This window comes from Cinclus cinclus, chromosome 2 (assembly GCF_963662255.1).
Source record: "Cinclus cinclus chromosome 2, bCinCin1.1, whole genome shotgun sequence".
Classification (NCBI taxonomy): Eukaryota; Metazoa; Chordata; class Aves; order Passeriformes; family Cinclidae; genus Cinclus; species Cinclus cinclus.
The window spans coordinates 25,212,807-25,221,920 of record NC_085047.1 but is presented as its reverse complement, the minus strand read 5'-3'; the positions used below and the strand labels follow the sequence as shown (position 1 = coordinate 25,221,920).

Sequence of the window (9,114 nt, the reverse complement as noted above, 5' to 3'; positions counted from 1 at the left end):
TAAAGCCATTTATAGTTGAAAATATGAAAATGTTGTGCAATTTCCATTTAAAAAAACCCCAAAAAACTATTTAGACATAACCTGTCAGAGAACTTACCTCTTAACTTTTTCGAGAATGTATTTGAATGACAAACGTAAGTGGCAGAACTTCGATTGTGACTTGAATTTGCTTTTATCCCTAAGATGAATTAAACTACACTTAATGGAAAAAAGAAAGAGATTAACTTTTTTGAAGCATGGAGTCTTTGAAATCACTCCCAAATTATATTGTATCCAGCTGTATAACTTTCTTCTTGGAACCATGTGCATAGCATGACATTTTAAATACTAGTATATTTAGTTTGTCACCTGTGCACTACATATGAATGTGTAGGACTTTGTTTTATCTTCCTTCAGATAGCTGTATGTTTATATATATACAGCATTCCACCCACTTCCCCTACTGAACACCACCTATTTGACTGTTATGGAAACTCAAGGTATTTTGTGTGCAAATCCCTAAACATAATCCTTTCTATTCTTTACAGCAGCATAGGAAAGAAGTGTTGAGAACTGCTCTTAACCCTTTTGGAGGCCGAAGTCAAAAGGTAAAACTATGTTTAAATGCTAATGTTTATGTTTCTGAAGGTGTTGCTTTCATAATTGTTTGGAAATGCTCTTTCCTTATCACATCTGAACTGAGATTTCCTGCAGCAGAAAGCAGGGATATGGTAAGAGGAATCAAAACATTATTAGACCTCTTTAAGAGCCACCAGCATATCTGGGCATAAATTACACAGGTAAGTTACCACTGGTAAACTGCAATTATCTGTTTTACTTAATATGAAAACATTGGCATTGAGAGTCAACGGGAGTTTCAGTAGGATTTAATATTGCTAAAGATTTAATGATTTTTGTCTCACTATTACTTGATGGTTTTTATGATATATAAAGTTTTTTCAAATTACAGTAAAACAAATCCTGTAGCTCTTTTCTCAGGCAAGAATCCCTCAATGGGAGTTTTGCCTGAGTGAGAACTGAATGAGGTCTAAATAGTTAGCAATTAAAATACTCAGTTATTGTGCTACTGTATATAACAAAGCACTGGAGGTATTAACAATTGCTAATCTCCTTATTATTAAAATGTTAACTGCTAAGCATAATACAGTTTTTCATTTCTGTCATTCATTTTTGCAGTTCATTAGTAGAGGTGAAATGTTTGTGACAAATAGTCATTTGAACTTTTATGGGATTTACTTTGTTTATCAGCAGTTTCTTGTAATGAACTCAAGCGATAGGTTAAGGGTTGTCCATAGCATTTACCAGACAATTTTCAGTGAAACACTGGAATGTGAACAGTTCAGCAACAGGCTAAGGAGCAAAGTTGTGCATCCTAGGCCTGTTAGTCAGCACATGAGCTCTTTATTACCATGCTAGTTAGTGTAAGAGCCAGGCTGGCCCTTATCCTGGCTCTCATCCTACTTCACAGTGCAAAATAATGAGCTAGATGCATCTCCTGTCTCCTTCTTATAGCAGCAGAGGAAGTGTGGGAAGGGAGAGTCATATTTGGTGATAGAGAGCAGAGTGGTAAGTGAAGGTGGTAACTGGTAGAGGAAGAAGATAAATTTATGAAAGGATGTTGTGACAGGTGAATTTGCTAGGGGAAGGTGACACCTCAATGCTATTTCTCCCATAGTCAATCCCTGAAGTAGAATTTGTTACTTATTATGCCTAAAGGTTTGTGTTTGTTGTGTTTTTTTCTGATCTTTCTGTAGAGACATTTAGACCTAGGCAATTAATTGTGACATATAACTTTTGGCAATTCTGGCCATGATTCTGCAAGGATTTACATGTGTATTTTGCTTACAGAATTATGAGTAATCCTGTTGAAGTACATGAGATTAATTGCAGGACATAAAGTTAGGCATGTATATTTGTCTTTGTAGTAAAATAAGTGCAGTTTAATTTGTTTGTTTATTTATTTACTTTCAGGGTGGGAAATTATTTTTAAAAATACATGAATACATGGGATTTTTCACTAATTTTGTAGCAATAAAAGAGGAGGTGGATGGTAGCAAACTAAGCTTTCTGCTTGTTCCCCCTAATCATTTTTTTGTCAGGTTCTCAGCTGTAAAGTATGGGTAAGAATAGGCTGCTATAACTTTCTTTATTACATGCACAGTTAAACCTCCAGCTAGAATGAGATGATAATATGATTTATTATAGAGGAGTGGATAGGACAGAAATCAAACAGGAAGGCATGTGTACTTGTGTGGACTCTCGTTTATAATTTTATCAGATTGGGGCACACCTCAGACATTTTATTTAGTGATAAGATACACAAATTATTCTGGAACCAGCAGCAATACCTTCACCTTCTTCCAGACTGGCAGAGATTTTTACACCAAACCTCAATAACAACTTTTATTTTAAAGCAACTGTTCCTAAGATATTGCTACCAAGTAGAGACAAGTAAGTGCAGAATTGTTTCCTACTTTCCTTCATACCATTCTCCTTCCTCTCTTGTTTACATCTATGGAGGAACAAGGCCACAGGCTTACCTGTAAGTACTGGATGTAACTAAGGGCAACAGTGCAGAGGAGCTAGAAAGCTATGTGGAAGTTTGTGCAAAGCAAAGGAATGCAGTTGGAAAATGGGGAGACCTATGGACTGAGATGTATCAGAGGAGATATATTCTGTTGCTCCAGATGCCTACATCACATCTTTGTATCTGTGAAGGGTTGGGTAGCACAAACTCTTCATTTCAATTGCTTCCTCTGCCTTTGGTTGTAGTTTTCTTGCATTTTATGTCCTTAAATTGGAATGTGGTAGTAGAAGCGTGTAGATAGAGTGGGACATTTGGATGGTAGCTTTGCCCGGAGATTGAGCACTGAGATTCCTCAAAGCTGTAGATATTTAGCTGGTGGGGGTTTTGTTTTGAGTGTACATACAGTCATGAGAGAAAGGGTGTCACTTTCAGCCTGGGATTTAAATGTTATATGTGTTTATTTCTTGAATCCTTGTTCAAGTTGGTGTGCACAGACTGTAAAGTGATAATCCTGTGTATTTTCTCTAGATTCCTCCTCTTCTCTCTGTGGATGTGTGCACAAAACTATGTCAAAATGTTTCCATCTGAAGTTTTCGTAGGACTTTCTTCCCTTATTTTCTTCTTGTTGTTTTTAGTGTGTGCACCTAATTAACCAGAAAGCTATCTGGACTGAAAGCATCCAACAACTACTAGCTACTGAAGTTCCTGATTAGAAAAATATGAGCTGTCCATAAAGTGTGAGTCCTATAATATGTTCTCATGGATCTGGGTACTCTGTGTAAAAGCCAAAGCACTCAAGGCTTACTGCTTGTGTGAATTTGGGCCACCGCAGCAGAACATTTTATTTACATCAACTATTCCTAGGACCTGCTTTGGTGACTTGGATACTTAACTCCTATCCACTCAAACCAAAGCACTTCGAAATAATTAAAGTAAATGAATTATCCACACACAGAGCAAACCCTTTCAGAGGGATAGCGAATTTATGGAAAGCAAGAATCTGGGGGTTTTTAGTGTTTTTTTTTTCTAAACCATTTATTTCAAGGTCTTCTTAAATAAGAAGCCAGTGCTTTTGTTGAAACAAAAATTAAACCTGAATTTTTGACTGTCATTTCTGCCATGGCTGATGAAGTTAAATCATCAAAAACTAGAAAAAGAAGAGATTAAATCTGTCTTTTCAAGCTGAAGTCCAGGCAGTAGTGTATTGCCTCTCTGCAAAAATGCTTACTGAGTTATCACTGGAAGAAATACAGTGGGTGTTGTGGTATGCTCACTTTTAATCCATTTCTGTAAAAGACTTTGAAAGATTTGGAAGTATTTGAGGAACTTTCCCTGATAGGCTGTATGAATTCTCCTGGTTTAGTCTTTCACCTGCATGGATGCACTTTAACCCTCTGTTGCAGTCCTGGTGTCATGGTTGCAGCTACCAACACTGACACTCAGCCAGTTGCCACAAGAATTAATCACTTGCTGCTGTGTAGGAAATAATTGCCTAGCTCTGATACCAATAAATTTTTTAATCCTACCAAAACCTATGCATTCATATTTGATAAATATTGATACTGAAATCTATCATGTTCTTTCAGCATCAAGCTTCACAGGAAATCTCTGCTTCCATGCAGAAGTCCTCCTTACTTGCAGCTCCAGGAGGCAAAATTCAGCTTCCTTCTTATGTTGACACTACATTTGCTGGTTTTTTTTCACTGCTGAATTTAATTCCAGGCATCCAGTAGCATTCCAGAGGGAAAGGGGACCAGCACTGCAGCTTGCACTGCTGTTTTTCTGCTTGATGAATAATAGCCCACTGGGCTAGTTAACCATTACACTGACTTTTTCCTGTTCTTCATAGTTGGTTTGTGGCCAGAGGACATGAGTTACCAAAGCCTGGCTTCCAACCCAAAGTTCATTATTGTGTGTGCATGTGTGTTTATGTTTACCTGCACACATATCTGTTCTGTGGATCATGCATATCCAGGAGATATTCTAGTAAAACTAACAGTGCCAGGCCGGTCTGCCTGGTTTTCCTATATAGAAGGTGTAAGTCAGAGGTAATGTTTTACTCTCCCTCCTTTACTGTTTTCGATAATAAATGTGAAAGGATTGGCCTCTTAAATCAACACACTAGTTTCCTCGTTCAGTGCTTTAGACATGGAGTTTCAGAATGCTGAGAGTACATTTGTGTACATTTGAATCATATGGCCTGTGATTCATGTTAATTTGCCAGGGGCCATGACCTAATGCCTCCTCTGTGAAAAAGGTAATGTCCCTCTTCACTGAGAGTGAAAAAGTGATGGCAGGAAGTATATGTCAGGGAAGTTTTTTGGGATTTAGAACAAGATACTTAACCAGAATGGTTTTTGATCAGATGTGTGCCAGGGTCAAAGCCAAGAGGAACCTTTCAGTCATTCCCACTTTCTTCTTCATCTGAACTGCAGATCATCTGGTAGTATCTGGATGATGTGGCACAGGTGGTAAATGCCACTTTTGCCACATGGAACATAATTTGACTTTAAATTATTTTTTCTGTGCCAGTGACTCTGTTTATGTTCTTCAGAAAAAATAATAGCAGTTTTGCTGGCCAGATGTCACATTCAGGTGTCCAGACAGATTAAAGTACTGATCTTTATCTCTGGTGTTTGTTTTGGGAAACTAATTTTCTTCCGTGGGTAGCTCAGGACAGTGACTTTTCTTGCTTCTTCTCCTGGCTGATTTCTATTCCACTGTCTTTAAAATACAAAAGAGAATTGGCTTCTCTCTTTTTCTGTAAAACTAGAATGTGCCTTGACAAAGAATTACTTGTAAGTCCTACAGCTGATGGATTTTAACTTCAAGATTTTAACCTCAAATGTTACTGTGTCCTGCAAAGTTCAGGAGATATATCTTTCACTGAGTAGTATGGGGAAATAATTGCCTCCCTCCCTCCCTCCCTTCTCTCCTTCTTTTTATTTCTCTTCTTTTCTCTTTCTGTATTTCTTTCTCTCTCCCTTTCTGTGTTAGTATTTCCTTCTTTCTCTCCTTGTCCCCTCTTTGAGTAGATGGATATCTGTTTTCCTGTTGGACCTGAATCAGACATTTTGTGTGGGGACACTGTGATACTGCTACTGAACACCTTTCATGTGCTTTTGTTGTTCATTTAGAAAGGCTTCCAGTCAAAGTCGGTCTTAAGTTATACAGTAGTTTGATGAGCAGAGTAGCATTTTTACATAATTTCCTTGTAACTTGATGTTCTCAGCAGTGTGGGTCTTTAAAAGATCAACCCCTATTCCTCATGTACCACAAATGAGATGGCAGACAACAAAATGAGAGACAGCAAGTCAACACCAGTGGAGAGCTGGACCATTTCTGTGGCAGCAGCGCATTTTAGTGCCAAGAAGATGAGATAGACCATTTTGACTCTGAAAAACAGCTTTGAGGCCATTTTAGTCATTCCCTTTGGTTCTTTGGAATCAAACTTGTATCATTCCTGCTGATATTAATATAACTTGGGGGATTACACAAGTCTCTATGCCTTCCAAAGGCATATCTTTTGGATGGCAGAGAGAATTCATGAAAGTAGGCTGAAGCTCTTCTGAGAGAAATGCAACTGAAAACTTGTATTTTTTCAGTCAAGAAATCAATATTGAGAAGAGAGAAAAAGAAGCAAGAAATGTTGCTCCTTAATCACTTGTAGAGCATTTTAATTACATAACTTTTTATAAACCTGAATTGTGGTCATTTGCTGCAGAACTTTGATCTGAAACTTTTTCCTTCCTCTGAATTAAAATATCTTTACAGTAATGCTTATGGGCAGATTTAAATGTTTGGGGTTTTTTATTTTATTTTATGAGATGGGACTGCCCTAAGATCTCATTAGCTCTAAGTGTTCTCTTGTAAGTTACATTTTAGCAGTCTGATTGATATGTGGCTAAAACACAATATTCCAATCCCACCTGCCTGGCTGGGCTATAAACCTGAAATGTACTGTTTCCATATAAACTTTAAGCTTCCTTGTGATTCCAAAGGCTCCCAGACTGAATCACTCTCAGGTTATCTCCTCCATCAAGACTGGAGACTTTTATCATTACTTCACAGGTCATCAAAAGAAAGCATCTTTTTCTTTGCCAAGGCCTTGTACTGTAGCAGAGGTTTAGGAGTAACTGAACCTTTCCACATCTTGGGAAAAATATTTTTACCTAAGCAAACCCTTTATGTTTGAAGAACAGCTTTTCTTTGGTTATTTTGAAATTAGTTTTAAAATCTTCATCTTCCCACTATTCTTCATTATAATTGGTGACTGAGCAGAGAGATGTGTGTGAAGGAAACACTGCAATGTGAAAAACCTAGTTATTATCCACACTGATCCAAATAAGCAAGCCCACTGTCCTCTCAGGCTCTTCAGAAAAGTGTGGAACTTTTTTCCCAAGCAGTGGTCTGGAGAGGAGAGCTGTACAGGTTTTTGTAAAATGCCCACATCCATCTGTCTCTCAGGGAGATCTCCTTCCTGTAGTTTGGAGAGTTGCCTGTGGATTTTTGAGGAGACAGTTGCTCATGTACACTGAATATCCACAGCCTGCAGGTGATCCTGTCATCTCTAAATCTAGGAATATGCAGTAGTAAAGTAGATTAATGTTCAGTTACCCAAACTTTGTTTATGTCACTACTGAAAGGCAGCAGCAGGTGGGAAGTAACCTGAATATGCCCTCTCCTGGTGTTGACCAGTTGTATTAAGTGCTGTTTTCATTCTCCAGTTAGAGTTTCCATAATCTAGCCTTTAAATTATGAGATCTTTAAATTTTCCAGATCTTCAGAGCCATTCTGTTGTGTTTTAAGTCACTAAATTAAACTAAATGCTGAACTTTGTATTCAAAAAGTGACATGACCTCTTCTGCTGTCTTCATGGATACAAAATCTCTTCAGTTTCCTGAAGAATATATGTGCCTGTAAATAATCTCCATGTCATAATGAAATCCATGTTTGTCTGAATATTGATATCTTCAATGGCAAAAGGAAGACTACATTGTCATTTTGAAAACAGGTGTCTTTTCTTTCTTCTTAAATAGATATTAACAGTTTTACATAATAGTTAAACTTGTATTTACATTTTCATATACATTTTTGGAACGTGGTGTTTAGAAGGAAAAACATCTGTTAAAACATCACACTTCTCTTTAGAAACCTTTTCCTTAACATCTGGTAATATGGCTGTTATGGTTAGTTTGGCATATTGTAGGAAAAATACATATAAGCCTTGAGCTTGAATTTTGGAACCTGTACAGTCAAAACTATGCACAATTGATCTGAATATAGCTTGCAGAATTACACAGTTTAGCCTTTAAATAAAATCTTACTTCTGTTTTGTCAGTCAAGTAATTGCAGAATGGGTTCTTTTTAAAAACAAAAAACATTATTTAGCAAAAGTTTTTCCTGCTTTTTTGATCATTTTTTTAACCAGAAATATTTTTGCTTGAAGTCTTGCAATGGTAAAAATAAGGAGGGGAATATATGGGCTTACACAAAGCACTCACTAGGTCAAAAAAAAAAAAAAGAAAAAAAGAAAACCTCTAAGCTATGTATGAGGAAATGTCACATTTCTCTGATATGAATCAAATACAGAACTTGTTTCTTACTGCTTTGAAAAAATCAAATGAAGTAACCTCTCCATTTACAGAACAATTTCTCTCTGTGTTCCACTTCCATTTCTTACTGGAAATCAAACAGCTTTGTTTTTCAGCACTTTTGCAAACTTGGTCACTTGTGCTCACACACAAAGTCCCCTAAATCTATGCATCCTAGGGAATCAAAGATTTTGGAAAGTACATTTTTCATAGGTAGTTATAAATATGTATTAAAAAATTCCCATTGCATTAATTTCTTAAGGGGATAATATATGAAATCACAAAGGAAAAATGTTATGGCAGAAAGTACTGAAGTAAACTCAAATTTATATCTTCACACTCTGACTGAAGCAACAACATTGCACAGATGCTAAAAACAGAGCAGTTGAAATAGAACTGGGTTTCAGTCTGAAGCTTTGCTTTTGACCTCTTGCTGGTATGGAGTTGTAAGACAACATTGGTGTCATCTTTGGGTGGATCTAAAATCTCTTCAGTTGTGGAAGATACCTGTTTGTGAAATACAACTAGATGTCTTCATTTGTTTGTACAACTTGAGGTTATTAATTCTTAACACAGCTTTTAATGAGGTAAAAGATCACAGTAACTCCTACTAGAAATAGTCAAGTGGATGATCCCTGAAAACCAGGAACAAATATTTTATTTTATTTTATTTTATTTTATTTTATTTTATTTTATTTTATTTTATTTTATTTTATTTTATTTTTAAGGGGAGGGCCTTGAGGAATGTCTGTGGGAATTTTACGTATTTCAGCTTCTTTTCTCCAGTGCACTGTATCCACTAAATATGAGACAGTAGAACTTTTTCCTTACACAAAACTGTTATTGTTTTAAGGCCATTCTGCTCCCTCTGAACATGTATTGTAACTGGTGCCTCATTTTCTTGGCTCTCCTGGAGAAGTTTTATGAATTAAAGCACCACAAGTACCCTGCACAGTGGCACTATTAACAGTATGAAATGAGGTTGGGAGAAAA

The 9,114-nt window shown here is 36.7% G+C and overlaps 1 long non-coding RNA gene across 1 annotated transcript in view; it reads left to right on the top strand.

Annotated features, from left to right (window-relative positions):
• The first annotated feature begins 525 nt into the window (after positions 1 to 525).
• LOC134056120 (uncharacterized) overlaps positions 526 to 9,114 on the top strand; it is a 96,178-nt gene continuing 87,589 nt past the window's right edge. The window contains exon 1 of the long non-coding RNA XR_009934127.1: positions 526 to 587. This is a non-coding gene — a long non-coding RNA (uncharacterized LOC134056120). The remainder of the gene's footprint in view (positions 588 to 9,114) is intronic.